Source organism: Muntiacus reevesi, chromosome 2, assembly GCF_963930625.1.
Source record: "Muntiacus reevesi chromosome 2, mMunRee1.1, whole genome shotgun sequence".
In the NCBI taxonomy this organism is placed as follows: domain Eukaryota; kingdom Metazoa; phylum Chordata; class Mammalia; order Artiodactyla; family Cervidae; genus Muntiacus; species Muntiacus reevesi.
The window spans coordinates 10,187,137-10,202,561 of record NC_089250.1 but is presented as its reverse complement, the minus strand read 5'-3'; the positions used below and the strand labels follow the sequence as shown (position 1 = coordinate 10,202,561).

General features: G+C 46.3%; 1 long non-coding RNA gene across 2 annotated transcripts; it reads left to right on the top strand.

The window, feature by feature from the left end:
• Positions 1-5,879: 5,879 nt before the first annotated feature.
• On the top strand, positions 5,880-14,447 carry LOC136159115 (uncharacterized). Of its 2 annotated transcripts, none has more exons than XR_010661410.1 (3): positions 5,880-6,635; positions 7,875-8,107; positions 14,360-14,447. It is a non-coding gene; the product is annotated as an uncharacterized lncRNA (long non-coding RNA). The 2 variants fall into 2 exon arrangements; XR_010661409.1 differs by lacking the exon at positions 14,360-14,447 and adding an exon at positions 9,018-9,370.
• The last annotated feature ends 978 nt before the right edge of the window (positions 14,448-15,425 follow it).

Genomic DNA, 15,425 nt, shown 5'->3' with positions numbered 1-15,425 from the left:
ACAAATCCTTCTACTTCTGTATAGCTAGGGTATGATCAGGCTCACAGGGAATTAAAAAAAAGAAAACATATCCAAAAATTAATGTAAAGATGATCTAACATCAATATCATATTTCTTAAACTGTTTTAGAATATCAACTGACCAACTTACACATCAGGTAGGGTTTGCTCGCATAAAACTTTCATCTCCTCCAGAATTTGCCTCCGTCCTTCCTCCTGGAACATATAAAATTACACTCCCTCATTCACCCACCAAGTTTGTAGCAATACTCTATGCTCATGTACCTTATGAAAAACCAATAGTCCTTCCACACCTACTAACATGGCTATGATGACAAGTGTTGCAGAGGATGGGGAGAAACTGGAACCCTTGTCCAATGCAGGTAGGAATGTAAAATGGTACAGCCCTATAGCAAACAGCCTTGTGGGTCCACAAAAAGTCAAATTTCGAATTCCCACGTTATCCAGCAATTCCTCTTCTAGGTATACACTCAAGAGAACTGAAAACCTATGTTCATACAAAGTATGTCAATTCAATGGAATATTGCTAAGTCAAAAAACAAAAGTGCTGATACATACAACAACATGAACTTTGAAAACACTGCTTAGTGAAATAAGCCAGACACAAAAGGACAAATATGGTATGATGCAACTTATCTGAAATGTCTAGAATGGGCAAACTCATAGAAACAAAGTAGATTAGAGGCTACCAGGTGAGGGGGGAGAAAAGTGGGTAGTTACTGCTTAAAAGCTATAGAGTTTATTTGGGGTTATGAAAAACTTTGGAAATAGAGGTGATGGTTGCACAACAATGCGAATATAATTAATGCCACTAAGAGGACACAGAAGAATGGTTAGAAATGGCAACATTTAAGTTTTGTATTGTTTACCACAATTAAAAAAAAAGGAATGAATTACTAACAAAATACACAATCAACACAGTCATTGAGGATAATCTTAAAGACACTGTACTGAGAAGTCAGACAGAAAGGAGTACACACTGTATGCTTCTAACTGGCCCTGTACAGAAAAGTTTGCAATTGCTGGCATGCTGACTCCAGAAATACAATAAAAAAAGACAAATATAATCTGTAGGGGAAAGAAAATCCTTGGCTGCCTCAAGCTGCAGGTGGGAGGTAGCCAGTGCTGCAAAAGAGAAAAGGGAGTCCTTGGGATGGCAGACATCTTGGTTGGGTTGCTGGTTACAAGGATTGTATACATTTGTCAAAACTCTAGTAAAATATGTATTGTGTTGTACATAAATTATACCACAATAAAACTAATGACAAAAAACCAACAGTCTAAAGAAGTAATAACACATGACAAAAGCATGTAAATTACTTGTTATTTATTGGAAAATGATCTTAAAAGGTTACTACCAAAAGGGAAAAGAAAAAACCTACACACTGCTAGGACAGAAGACAGAGAGGCCAAAGGAGTTTTTCTGCTATCTACTTTGGCAAATTTCTAAAAAAACTTCCCTTGGAAGGATAAAAACATGAGAATTATAAAATTCATAAATGCTACACAATGTCTGTGAACAAGCAACTCCTACACCTGAAACACTGCAAATAAACTATATTTCAATTAAAATTTTTACCAAAAAAAACCCCCTAATAACACTATAACAACAACAGCCAACAACAACAACAAACTTCAAAACAAAATGATAAACAACCCATCTACTGTTAGATCCATTAAAAAAAAATGCTTTAGCACTATGGGTATAACTACAAAATTATACTATTTAATGCTGCTTGGATGTATGAAATGATTTCTAATGAAAAATGAAAGCATGATTTGTACCTACTCTTTCACCAAATGGTTAAAAAGATATCATGGAAAAGTCTGATTTACTAGAATTCAATTAAATATTCCTTTTATCACAAGTATTATTTTAAGGGACAACTGAAACTCTTGCACGATTAGGAGATCAGCAGGTATACAAAAGACAAGTATGAAATAAACTTGTAAAGATACAACCGAGTTGCCAGATCTGAATTTTTAGTTATACTTTTAAGACTTAAATTGTTAAAATTTACACTGGGAATTGCATCATTTTGTGCTCCCACCTCCAGCTGTAACCCCTGGGAACTCAAGATAATTTTCCTAAAGACTCAAACGGTTATCAGTTCTGCAGATACAAAGGGCATCATTCCAATCTGCCAAACACAGCACCTAACCATGAGGGATTCTGGAATGAAAACGGCAGAGTACCTGCTCTCAACCAGCTACCATCTGCCACGGAGGCATGATTCTCGAAAGCATGTGTGGGTCCAGGGTGTGAGGGGTCAATCAGATCAAGACCAATTCTTAGTCTAACCCAGCTCAGCTGTCCCAGTGGCCAGCCCCCAAAGGCAGCCAGGACTGCAGGAAAAGGTGCACCGACGCCCTCTAAGACCCAGAAAAGCCAGTGACTTTACACTTGTAAGTTCACCCCTGATTCCCCCCCTCCACCCTGCCACTTCCCAAAGTGGGACACCAACACTTCAAGTCTGGGCAAAACAGACAGTTGGACTCACAGGCTGAAAAGCCAGCACCTGTGGGCAGTGTCTGCGCCTTTGCGCTCCTTTCTCCCCGTGTGATCTAGTCTTCCCACCCTAGTGGGGACTTATTGGAAAGCCTCCACCCCTCTCAAACACCTGGCTTAAAACTCAGCATTCAAAAACTAAGATCATGGTATCCGGTCCCATCACTTCATGGCAAATAGATGGGGAAAAAATGAAAATAGTGGCTGAATTTATTTTCTTGGGCTCCTAAATCATTGCAGATGGTGACAGCAGCGATGAAATTTAAAGACCCTGGCTCCTTGGAAGAAAAGCTATGACAAGTCTAGAGAGCATTTTAAAAAGCAGAGATATCACTTTGCAGACAAAAGTCCCTATAGTCAAAGCTATGGTTTCTCCAGGAGTCATGTACGGATATGAGAGTTGGACCATAAAGAAGGCTGAGCACTGAAGAATTGATACTTTTGAACTGTAGTGTTAGAGAAGACTCTCGAGACTCCCTTGGACAGCAAGGAAATCAATCCAGTCAATCCTAAAGGAAATCAACCCTCAATATTCCTTGGAAGGACTGATGCTGATGCTGAAGCTCCAATACTTTGGCCACCTGATGTAAAGACCTGACTCATTGGAAAAGACCCTGATGCTGGGAAAGATTCACGACATGACGAAGGAGAAGGGGGCTACAGAGGGTGAGATGGTTGGATGACATCACTGACCCAATGGACATGAATTTGAGCAAACTCAGAGAGACAGGGAAGAACAGAAAAGCCTGGTGTCGTGCCTCAGTACATGCGGCCATAAAGACCGGGGCATGACTTATGGACTGAACAACAACCCTCTGAGTTCTAGGGCTCCAGGAAACCTCCCTCTGTGGGCTCCTCACTTTTTACATAAGGTAACTGCCTGAAGTTGCAAGAATAACAGACTGTAACCAAAGAAAACTATTCAAGTTGGGGCTCTGCTTCCAACAGTGTCAAGTTCAGACAAGCCCTTTAACCTGATGCGTAATTCCAGTGGCTCAGCTTCCCATCTGTTAAATGGCCCAAGTGTCAGACTAAGTGCTCTTGGATGTTCAAAACATCCCTTTCCCTTCTCCAGGGGATCTTCCCAACCCAGGGATTGAATCCGGGTCTCCCACATTGCAGGCAGATTCTTGACCAGGTGAGCCATAAGCGCTGCGACAGCTATCTAAACACAGAGTAATCCCATGGCTTCTCTGAAATGCCTTGTGAGTAAAGAGCGAACCTCAGGTTCCAGAGCCCGGTTGCTGCCCGCCCTTCCCCGGCGGGGAGGGGAGGGTGCTTGCAGGGCCGGCTCCCCGGTGGGGCTACCCTCACCGCAGCCCTCAGGGCGCGGCCCTAACTCCCGGGCTACCCTGTCCCCACCTCCCCGGTGTAACCCTCACCTGAGCTCCAGCAGCCCGTCTCCCGGTCTCTCCGCGCGTCACCGGGGCGAGACGCCCACCGGAGCCCGCGCGCACAGCGGCTTCGAGGACGGGGGGCAGCGGGGGGCGCTGAGGAAGTGGCGGCGACGCCCGCGCGCGCGGGAAGCTGCCGAAACCGACCTGCCCACAGCCACGGAGTGGAGCCACAGGCACGCCCGCCATCCGCTCGCGGCTGCGCAGCCCCAGAGCAGCGGCCCAGGAGGCGCCCGCTCGCCTCTGCCCTGACGGCGCCCCGCCTCAGGCAGCTTTCCGTCGGTCGCGCGGGGCGGTCCAGGGCCGGCTCCACGGCCTCTCGTAGAACGTGGCGCAGACACCAGGCGGAGAACTTAGGCCGGGCCTCTGAGAGCGTCGGCGGCGCTCGGGGGGCGTGTGAGCGGCGAGCACCGGCCGGCGCCTGGGGGCGGGGGTTGTGTGGGCGGCGAGCCGGACGTGCGCCTGCGCGAGGGGCGTGCGTCCGGGGAGTGCGTGAGGCGTCGGGGGTCGTGAGAGCGGGGAGCGCGGCCCGGCGCACTGGGGCGAGGGCGGCGTGTGTGCGGCGAGCCGGCCGGCGGGGAGCGACCAGAGGGGTGAGTGTGAGCTGGAGCCGGGTCGGCGGGGGATGGGGAGGGGGTGCGTGTGAGCGGGGAGCGTGAGCCGGCAGCGTGCGAGCGGGAGCCGGGCCGGCGGGGAGCGGGGAGAGGGATGCGTGTGAGCGGGGAGCGTGAGCCGGCAACGTGCGAGCGGGAGCCGGGCCGGCGGGGAGCGAGGTGCGTGTGAGCGGGGAGCGTGAGCCGGCAACGTGCGAGCGGGAGCCGGGCCGGCGGGGAGAGGGGTGCGTATGAGCGGGGAGCGTGAGCCGGCAGCGTGTGAGCGGCGACCCGGGCCGGCGGGGAGCGAGGTGCGTGTGAGCGGGGAGCGTGAGCCGGCAGCGTGTGAGCGGCGAGCCGGGCCGGCGGGGAGCGGGGTGCGTGTGAGCGGGGAGCGTGAGCCGGCAGCGTGCGAGCGGGAGCCGGGCGGGCGGGGAGAGGGGTGCGTGTGAGCGGGTAGCGTGAAGCGGCAGCGTGTGAGCGGGAGCCGGGCCGGCGGGGAACGGGGAGCGGGATGCGTGTGAGCTGGGACCGTGAGCCGGCAGCGTGTGAGCGCCGAGCCGGGCCGGCGGGGAGCGGGGAGCTGGGTGCGTGTGAGCGGGGAGCGTGAGCCTGCAACGTGCGACCGGGAGCCGGGCGGGCGGGGAGAGGGGTGCGTGTGAGCGGGGAGCGTGAGCCGGCAGCTGGTGAGCGGCGAGCGGGGCCGGCGCGGGGCCGGGGGCCTGGGGAGCGCGGCGGGGGGCGTGTGAGCCGGATAAGGGGCTCTGTCAGTGGGACACGCGGGCCGGCGCCCCGGGCGCAGTGAGCCGGGCCTGCTGCGAAGGGGGCGTGTGAGCCGGAAATGGGGCCCTGGGAGCCGGGAGGGCAGGCGGTCACCATCTGGCCCGAAGGGCGGGCAGTCGGCGGTTGAACCCCGGCCCCCTCCGCCTGGGTCCGGGGGAGGGGGGCGGCTTAGAAACCTAGGAGGCTCCAGCGGTGGGCTTGGCCGGTGCGTGCGTCCTGCCGCCACCGGGCTGCTTATTGTTTTTAATTTGAAGACAGTGACAATATCCTGATATTCGTACCCTAAAAGTCCGAAGTGACTTTTATCTAAAAATGACTGCATAATGCCAGGTCAGTCTATAGCCAAATGTTTGTGTCTGTTCCTTCCGTTCTTCTCCGGAGAAGTTTAGAGAGTACAGTTGGTTTACAACATTGTGTTAGTGTCAGGGGTGCAGCAGAGTGAATCACTTACGTGTATATATGTATATCCGCTCTTTATAAAAACACTTTTTCCACATGGGCTGTTACAGAATGTTGAGTTCCCTGTGCTATAGAGTTGGTCCTCGTTAGTTATCTATTTTAGAAACAATCGTGCGTAGTGTGGCGTGTGTGAGTCCCAGTCTCCCAACAAGTGTATGTTTCTTTGGTACCTGTGCCTGTATGTGTAAAAGTGCTAGAGAGGATCAGAGAGAAAGAGGCTGAATTGTGCTGTTTTACCCCTTGGGCCTTGAAAAGATAGTTCTTGAAACTTGAAAGTATTACTGTGTTTGGATTGTCAAGTTGATCTGCAGGGAACATTTCAAGAGACACAAAAGCATGGGGGGGGTACTGATAAATATATGGGCTTGTGACAACAGCAGTTTGCTTTAGTGATGTTTTAATAGGGGCTTTCCTGATCGCCCAGTTGGTAAAGAATCCACCTGCAATGCAGGAGACTACTATAACTACTATAACATTGAGTCCACATTAATTTTATAATTCAGATTTAATTCATGTCACATTGACGATGATTATTTTCAAGTTCCAATTTTCTTATTTTCGCATTTAAAATCGCTGTCTGAATTACTGATTCAAAACTAAATGGAACAAATATTATTCAGGTTATAATCATTAACAAAAGTATCTTTTTAAATTTGACTTAGATACAAGCAGCATCTGAAGAAAATTGACAGCAGTCCCAAGAGGAGCATGTTGCTTCCATAAGAAGTCAGATGGAACTCAGAATTAAAGATTTGGGATCTGAACTATCCAAGAGGAAGACTTTTCAAGATTCTAATAAAGCAGAGTTGGAAAAATATAAGCAACACTACCTAGAGGAACTAAAAGTTAGAAAGTCCTTGGAAAAGAAACTAGACAAGTAAGTCAAAAGCCAGAATCACAGAAAATATATTTAGTCCATTAATTTGTGTCTGAAGCCTAATTTTTATAGAGCCAGTTCCTGAGATTAGTAGGAAGTGAGAACTAACTAGATAATCACTGCTAGAGGGCACCCTAAGAAAAATGAGTGATAAGATATCCTGGTAAGTTTTCCTACACTAAGTAAAAGCATGCTTGCGAAATCAGGGAACATTCACACAGGGGTGAAAGGCAGGGTAATTCACAGAGTGGCTGACGCTGGCATGGTGACCTGACTGAGGGGTTGTATGGAGGCTGGAAAGGGCAGATCCCACCTGCAGTGCGGAGTCCAGGCTTCCCCGCCTCTGAAAGCAGAGCACTCCTAGGACGCCTTTCATAAGCCCAGAGAGCATACAGCAAAGGAGCAGGGACCTAGGGCACGTTCTGCTAGTCAGTGCCAAAAATAAGCATACACAAGGGAAGCACAGGGGCTCCCAGAGAGGGTTCAGGGCTGTGGGACTTGATGCTGGGGTGTGGCTTCCGGGGAAGGAGCTCGGTGGGGCCAGTCTCCCTGCATGGGGAGCGCCGTGCCTCTCCCTCTAAAACGTCCACTGAACGCTGTTTAGAATTTTGGCATTTTAAATATGAGACCAAAATTTGTCTTTGGGTCTTTATTGATTGATTGATTGATTTTGAACCGTCAGAAACAGGTGCTGACACAGGCCCATCGTAGAAGTGAAGTAAAGTAAGGTGAACTTTGGAAAAGCAGGGGATACTTGTCCTTGTTCCTGGGGCTGTTTTAGCTCTCTTCAGTCTCACCCACTGACTTTCTCATCCTCCCCTTGAGATTGTGGCTTGAGGTGATTCCTCAGAGCCAAGTGCTAAATTTCTCCGAGGTCATGAGTGACACGTATGTACAAGGGTGGTGAGAGGAAGCACTTGAACGTGGCTTTGTGGGAGGTGTGTTTCTTCATCCCTGAGCTGTTTCCTGGCGGCAGGCATGTCCCAGAGGCAGCAGGTGTCGCTGTGAGCCCACCTCCCTTTCCCTCTGATGCCCTTTCTCTCCTCTCGCAGCTGTGACTTGTCACCTGAGGAGCCCCAGACACAGGTGAGGTTCTTTAGAACAAGGTCAGAGCTGTCACTGTTCCCAGCAGGTCTGCTCTGCTTTCAGTGTTCACACAGGGTAATGGAAATTATGGCAACTTATAAGCTCAAGTGTTAGGGAAGCATGAATGACATCAGTGCTTTCCTTCTTCCCCAGGACTAATGAGAGGCTGGCAGAGATCAGCACCAAACTTGAGGTGGAGAAACAGCAGAACAGATCTTTCTTTACTCAGCAATCATAGCAGCACGCCAGTCCTGGAGCCCTGTTCTGTTGGAAATTTCAATCCTACTTCAGGGTTCAATGCAAATCTTAATTCAGGAGCAAACGTAGGATTTTCTACCGCAATTCCACACCATTCAAATGACAGCGTGGAGACTTACTTGACCAAGGTTAGTTCTTTTCTATTTTTTTTTACTGGGTTTCAAATTTCTGATATAAATGATCCTTATTTTTAACTTGGTAAACTTCTGAGTTGTTTTTTTTTGAGTTATGCACGCTAAGTAAAACCATAATCAACTGTGATAATCAATGAGACATTTAATGATTTTTTTGCGCTAGATCTTGTTTTTAAGAGATACATCTTTAATTCTTACATTTCTTAAAAAGCTACACTGAAATTCTACTTTAGAAATGAAATCTTATTGTCTAGTAACCGAAAGTGTACTTTCAGATGTTTGTTTGATTTACTTTCTAATTGATTTCACTTTGGCAGTGGTTCATAATCATTTCCAGGCTCTGCTGCTTCCACCACAGTTTTTCTACCCCTAAGTGTAAGTGACTGGCATCTAAACACTAACCACATATGGGTGTTTTTTATTTGAAGGAATCCTAGATAAATCCTTTTTATGAATTAAACAAACTTGTGATACATAATCAAAAGATTAATTTCTGGTTTTAGGTTAACATTTTTTGTTTTTTTCTTGTACAAGAGTACAACTTTAGTTGCTATTTTACTTACAGAATTTTGGTTTAAATTTCTAAAACATATCTTGCTGAGCATTTGTAGAATGTTTCTAAGTTTGTAGTTAAATCGAATATTTAAAACTCGTAAATGAAGCTCAGTTTTGTCTGTCTTGACATCACCTGGATGAATGATGCCTGAGATAGCAATGAAGGGGAGTCTTTAAATTGCAGCTAGTTTTCATTGTGAAATCATTGTGATTAAAATGTCCATTTCAGTCAGTGCACACGAGTTTATGGTTTTGATGGTGTTTCCATGATGTTGGTGATGCAGAGAAAAGCAACCCTTGTTAAGTGCAATCTCAACCTGTTTTCCCATTTGGCTTCTTGTCATCATAGAGCAATCTAAGGTTTCTTCGGCAGCACTGGAGCTACATTGGGTCTTAGTACTTGAGAGCCATGAACCTGGAGGACTTACTTTAGCTGTGCAGTCACAGCGGGCCTCCAAACACTTCATCTCAAGTCAGAGACTTGCCCGCACAGGCCTAAGAGGAGGAAGCAAAGGCTTGACCCCCATCCCAGGGGCGGGCTGCCTACCACAGACCCAAGTTCATGGTGCTGTGCGCACATACATCTTTTCAAAGAAGAGATTGAGAACCAGGCAAGCACTTCTTAGTTCCTTCTCCCAAACTCGCCCGTTAGGTAAATCTTGCTTCTCATGAGGAGGGTAGGAGTATAAGTGCTCCCCTTGAAACTTCAGGCTGAGGAAATGAAGTTCAACTGCAACTTCTGACCGGATTTAGATTATAGTTGAGCTTACACTCATGCTTTTTGTATATACCAACTAATGATGACAGCTTGGATAGAAGTATGCTAAACAGTAAAGAGAGATCTGTTGTGTGTTTTAAATTTTGTCCTCAATAGCCCAAAATGTGGATAATTCATTGCTGAGTCATTTTAGCAAGCCAGGTTTTATCTAGAGGAACTGAACATCCTTTTAAGGTTGAATCTCTTCACGTTTGGCCTGCTTGATTCAACTAAAGATTCTCTCCTTCAAGTTCCCTGTCCTGTGTTTAAAAATACGTATGCTTTCTAAATTAACTGTATCGACTGCGACTAATAGGAATTTGATATTGATTTATTCTTGTTCATGCATTTAAAACACATAATTTACTTCGAAAGTCATGTCACACCACAAGCATTAATCAAGTGTATAACAAGGTTTTACATGTTCATTTTGTCTGTTATATTTAAAAATCTATGTGTTTTTTTCTTAATCTGAGAAAGTAGCTGGCCTAGGACTGTGGGCTCAGTCAGAAGGACATGGCCTTTGTGACTTCTTTTGTAGAATTAGGAACTTTGACTAAATCAATGACTCTCATACCTTACAAAAAGATTCTTTTTTTTCCCAAAGAAAGGAACCTTTCTTTTAAAAAAGAAGACTCCTGCAGGGAACCGTGTTACACAAAACGGAGACAAGCATAGAGCCTTGTAGCTGAAGAGCGGCCAGAGGCCCCGCAGCTGTGACTTCTCTGTTCCCCATCCCCGCAGTGACCCCTGTGGGACCTTCCCCGTCTATGGGCCATAGTTCGGAAACTCACACTTAGGAGAGAATCCCTCTGGCTAAACATCTTCAGAATTGAAACTTGCTGGGACACTGTTTCTTGTGTGTAAATTTTCTCACCTTTCTGTCTTTTCCTTAAATGGAAAAGTTTGAAGAAAATCACAGATGTGTTGTTCTCGTTCTTAACATTTGACGTCAGACTTCTTCCTCCATTTAAACATGACTTGAACGTGGCGGCGGATTCTTAACCACTAGACCCCAGGGAGGTGCGCGCGTTCATTTAAAACAGTGCCTGGGAACTCCCTGGTGGGCCTGGCACTTGGGATCTGGGCTTTCACTGCCAGGGGCCCTGTTCAGTCCCTGGTTTGGAAATTAAGATCCCACAGTCTGGGGAAAAAAAAAAAAAAAAAACAAACTGGAAACAAAAAAGCAGTGCCTATAGTTGTGTTGGTCATCTTCCCTTTGATGGAAGAGTATTTCCCCCCACAGAATTTAATAAAAGTGGTCTCAATTTGAATGAGAATAAAAACTAGCCTGGAAAGATTCCTGAATTGGTTCTTGGGCAGAAACAAATGAAGAACCACCTAAAACCCCTCCCTGCTGGCCCCAGGGAGCTTCGAGGTGCATCTGCCTCCTGTTACTTCCCCCAGAGCCCGCGTGGCCGGTGCTGCCAGCAGAGCTGCTCCTGGGGTGAGGAGGGCTCTGCCTCACACACCCGCCCCAGCCGGCTTTCCTCTGACTTTCCCTCTACTGCTTTTTCTTTATGGACTTCAGACTCGGGTGTGGGAACTCCCCTCGTGGTCCAGGGGTTAAGACGCTATGCTTCCAGTGCAGGGGGAACTTGTTCCATCCCTGGCTGGTGAACTAAGATGCCAATGCCATGCGTGGTGTGGCCAGAAGAAAAAAAAAATCGGGTGTGATTTTGATTGCTCATGTCCTAGCCCTTCTTGATATCTCCTGGAATTGTACTCGAGGGTTAGGTGAGCAAAAGGCATATTTGTGAAAATCAACACTGGTTAAGACATCATGAACAGGTTATCTGGTTTCCTTGATGTTTTTTATCCTGGCCCTTTGTCCTTTTGTGAGCTGTGATGGGAGAGGACACAGAAACACAGTCAATGATCTCAGATAAAACAGCAGCACACTGAGCCATCAGATTCCCTCCTGTTTTTGATTTTCGGTAACACTACACAGCTTGTGGGATCTTAGTTCCCCAACCAGGGATTTAAGCTGGGCTCTTGGCTGTGAGAGTGCAGAGTCCTAGCCACTGGACCACCAGAGAATTCCCAAATCCCCTCCCGTTTGATGGCTCAAAGGAAAGCTGATAAGTATTATCAATGAAACAAAAATCTGAGATTGAATCAAAGAAAATGGCCATTTCATTCTGCTCCCACATAGTCAAGGTTTTTTTGTTGTTGTTGTTGTTTAATATTTACTTATTTAGCTGCAGCAGTCTTCTCTACGACATGAGGGATCTTTAGTTGGGGCATTCGAACTCTTAGATGCAGCGTGTGAGATCTCGTTCCCCGACCAACAGTGGAGCTGGGTCCCCTGCATTGGGAGCTTGGAGTCTTAGCCACTGGACTACCAGGGAAGTCCCTCAACAAGTATTTTTGAGCACTTATTATGTGCTAGAGCACTCCTAGAAGCTAGGAAAGTAAAATGAAAGCAATAGAATATCTCTGTGAAATGAAAGCTATGCAAGAATGTTCTTTCTAGTATTGATCCACATGGCAAAAGTCTGGACACAGGCTTTTCAATATGAGATTAGTTAAGGTCCATATAGTCAAAGCAGTGGTTTTTCCAGCAGTCATATACGGATGTAAGAGTTGGATCATAAAGAATGCTAAGTGCCAAAGAATTGATGGTTTTGAATTGTGGTGCTGGAGATTTTTGAGTGAAAAGGAGATAAAACCAGTCAATCCTAAAGGCAGTCAACCTGGAATATTCATTGGAAGGACTGATGTTGAAGCTGAAGCTCCAGTACTCTGGCCATTGATGGGAAGAGCCAACTCATTGGAAAAGACTCTGATGCTGGGAAAGATTAAGGGTAGGGAGGAGAAGGGGACAACAGAAAATGAGATGGTTGGATGGCATCACCGATATGACATGAACTTTGGAAAACTCAGGGAGATGGTGAGGGACAGGGGAGGCCTGGTGTGTTGCAGTCCATGGGGTCACAAAAAGTTGGACATGACTTGTGATTGAAAAACAGTAATAGATACACCGGATGAAATTGATGCATCATCGTAAAAAAGAAGTTTCAGACATTGTTATACTAGCAGTTTAGCAAATTCACGCCCACCTTCCAGTGAGGGCTACTAGAATGGTCAGTCCATACAGCACAAGGAAGAGTAGTCCCCACTCGCCACAAATAGAGAAAGCCTGCAGCAACGAAAACCCAGCAGAGCCAAAAATAAATAAATAGATTTTTTTTTTAAAGAAAAAAGGTCAAAGAATGTCTCCTTGAGAAGGTGAATTCTGCTCAGTTTTGAAGGATATAGAGACCAGCACATCCAGTAGACATTTGTTGAGTATTTACAATGTGTCAGCCGTGAGACCACATGCTAGGTGGGGAGCCAGAAGATAAACACACATATAAGTAGTCCACCTTCAAGTCTGATAGTGTATAACCCAGGCAGAGACGTTCCACAGCCAACAGCTGCATTTAGTGCTCAGAGGCAGCAGTAGAAATGTGCTCATTCAAGTTCTGTGCCAGGTGTGGGAAGCATGCTTGGAACTAGAGCCCCAGGCCTGCTTCTCTAGCACATACTGGTGACATTTTGACCTACAAGTATCTCCTGCGTTGATTTCTTTCTGTGTGAGGTCAGGTGAAGCACAGGCAGAGAAAAGAGTTGGGAAGTGTGCAGCTCAGTGAACATGCATTGCAAGCGGCCCTGGGCCCCAGCATCCTGCATCCCTCCTCAGGTGCCCCTGGGGTCCCTCTGGCTCCAGCAGTTGCCACTGTCTTGATGAGAACAGCAGAGATTTGTTTGCCTGTTGCTGAACTTCCTACAGGTGGACATACACACAGCACATGCTCAGTGCATACTCTGCTTCTCTTACTCAGTATCATGTCTGCAGTCTGTGTTCAGAGAGTGCAGGTCAGGGTCCAGGCATTGTCTCTGCCAGTGCTTTTGTTTCCCCTGTTGTCGTCTTTCATTGTCTGACTGAATCACAGTTTATTTACCTATTTTCTTTAAGTACATCTGGATCATTTCCAATATTCTTTTAATAAATTATGTTTTTGCTGAGAAAAGAATCAAAGTGAAATGAAAATGTTTTAGACAATCACACTAAAAGGGCGTAGCACCAGCATATTTAAGCAAAACGTAAGTCTCAAAGATCTATTTCAGATAGATGGAAAGGTATCCCAGGCAGAAGGTAGGAAATGAAGGAAGAAAGTAAAAACAAAGTGGCAAATATTTGAGTAATTCTAAATGAACATTGGCTATGTAAAACAAAAATATCTTGTGAGGAGTTAATATGAATGATAACAAAGACACGAATTATCTGACGTGCCTTGTGTTGTCCCTGAGGAGGGTAAAACTGGTTGATAATGAAACTTTTAAGCTCCATAAGAAAGCTAGTCTCGGGTAAAAATATTAGTGAACTGAAGAGGGTCAGCATTGTTTAGTGACAAAAGATTCAATTTGCAAAGACGACATAAATGTATATTCTGTGACCCAGCAGTCCCATTCTTTGGTGCGTATACTCCAGAGAAACACTTAGGACATATGTGTGACTGTTCAGAGCTTTTTTTTCCCCTCAGTGTAGGGGTGGGGGATTTAATCAGGAAAGGAACCTTGGTGGAGGACTAGCCTAGGTGCTGGCATGTTCTCTTTCTTGGTGGGTAGTGAAGGCATGGATATTTCTTTATGTGCTAATGTTTGTGGTCATCAGACACCTCTTTTCTGCACTGTTTTCTAACTATCTTATCTAACTTACTTTTATGGAGTTGTTAATAGTGTTTTTCGGTGAAGAGCTTATGATTCACTCTTAATTGCCTCACTATATCTTCAGGATTTTAAAACCTTAAGTAAATATTTGAAAAAATAAATGTCCTCAGTGCTGAAGGCAACATAAGAATCTTCCATCTGAGAAAACCCCAAAGGCCAATGTGTTATGTTTGTGGCCTGTCGGAAGCAGTTTTGACCACTTTTTTTAAAATTCACAGGTTAACTTCGAGGAATTTAAGGACAGTTTTGTGGCTGTGTCGTCATCACAGGCTGATCTTGCCTCCTCAGATGAAGACATTGGGTCTTTGGAGTCAGGTAAGAGGCCTTTTTGGCCTTCTTTACGTCTCTTTCCATGATTCTGTGGCTTCTGGAATATGATGTTGTACCTGAACAATGCAGCAGGTCTGTGATCCCCAGCTGCATGGACTGGGACCATGGACTGCAGCACCTGGGTTTTTTTTCTACTTTGGCTTCCTTTTTTGTGAAATGGTACTGCAAGGGGAAAACTCTTGTGTTTTTGACTGCACTGCACAAAATCCTCTGAATACCCTGGCACTTCTGGTCACTAGCTCTGTGTAGTTTCCCTCCCAACAGGCCATTTTGCAGCACCATCTGGGAGTTGTGCAGTTCAACTCCATTCTGACATCATCCCCCTGGACAGAGCTGCAGACCCCACAGGCTAAGATAGCAATGCCTTCAAAGAACAGTCTCAAGTCCAGCTTGTCTCCTTTGCTTCTGACCTCATTGCTAAAGATCGGAGGTGCCCACAGTCTCCTCAGGTTCAATTAATTTGCTAGAGCAGCTCAGGGAAACCCATTACTGGATCAGCAGTTTATTGCAAAGGCTGTAACTCAGGGTGAGAGATGCATGGGCTGTGGGCAGAGGCTCAGAGCCCCCACGCCCTCTCCAGGGCTCACTCTTCCCCGGTCTCCCCGTGTTCACCAACGCAGAAGGTCTCTGAATGCCGTCCTTTTGGGGTTTATGGAGGTTTCGTTCCACAGTCATGACTGATCCAGTGATGGGGCATCAGTGATTGAATTCAACATCCAGCCTTTGAGCTCTCTAGAGGTCAGGGGTAGGGCTGAAAGTTCCAACCTCGAATCCCATCCTTGGTTTCCCTGGCAACCAGCCCATCTCAAGGTGTGGTTCTCAAAGTCACCTTATCAGCATAAACTTGGGTGTGGTTGCTCTCATCACTTAGGAAATTCGAGGGTTTTAGAAGCTGTGCAATGGATGGGAGGAAGACCAAATTCATATTTAAGTCAGAATCTCACAAATACTCTC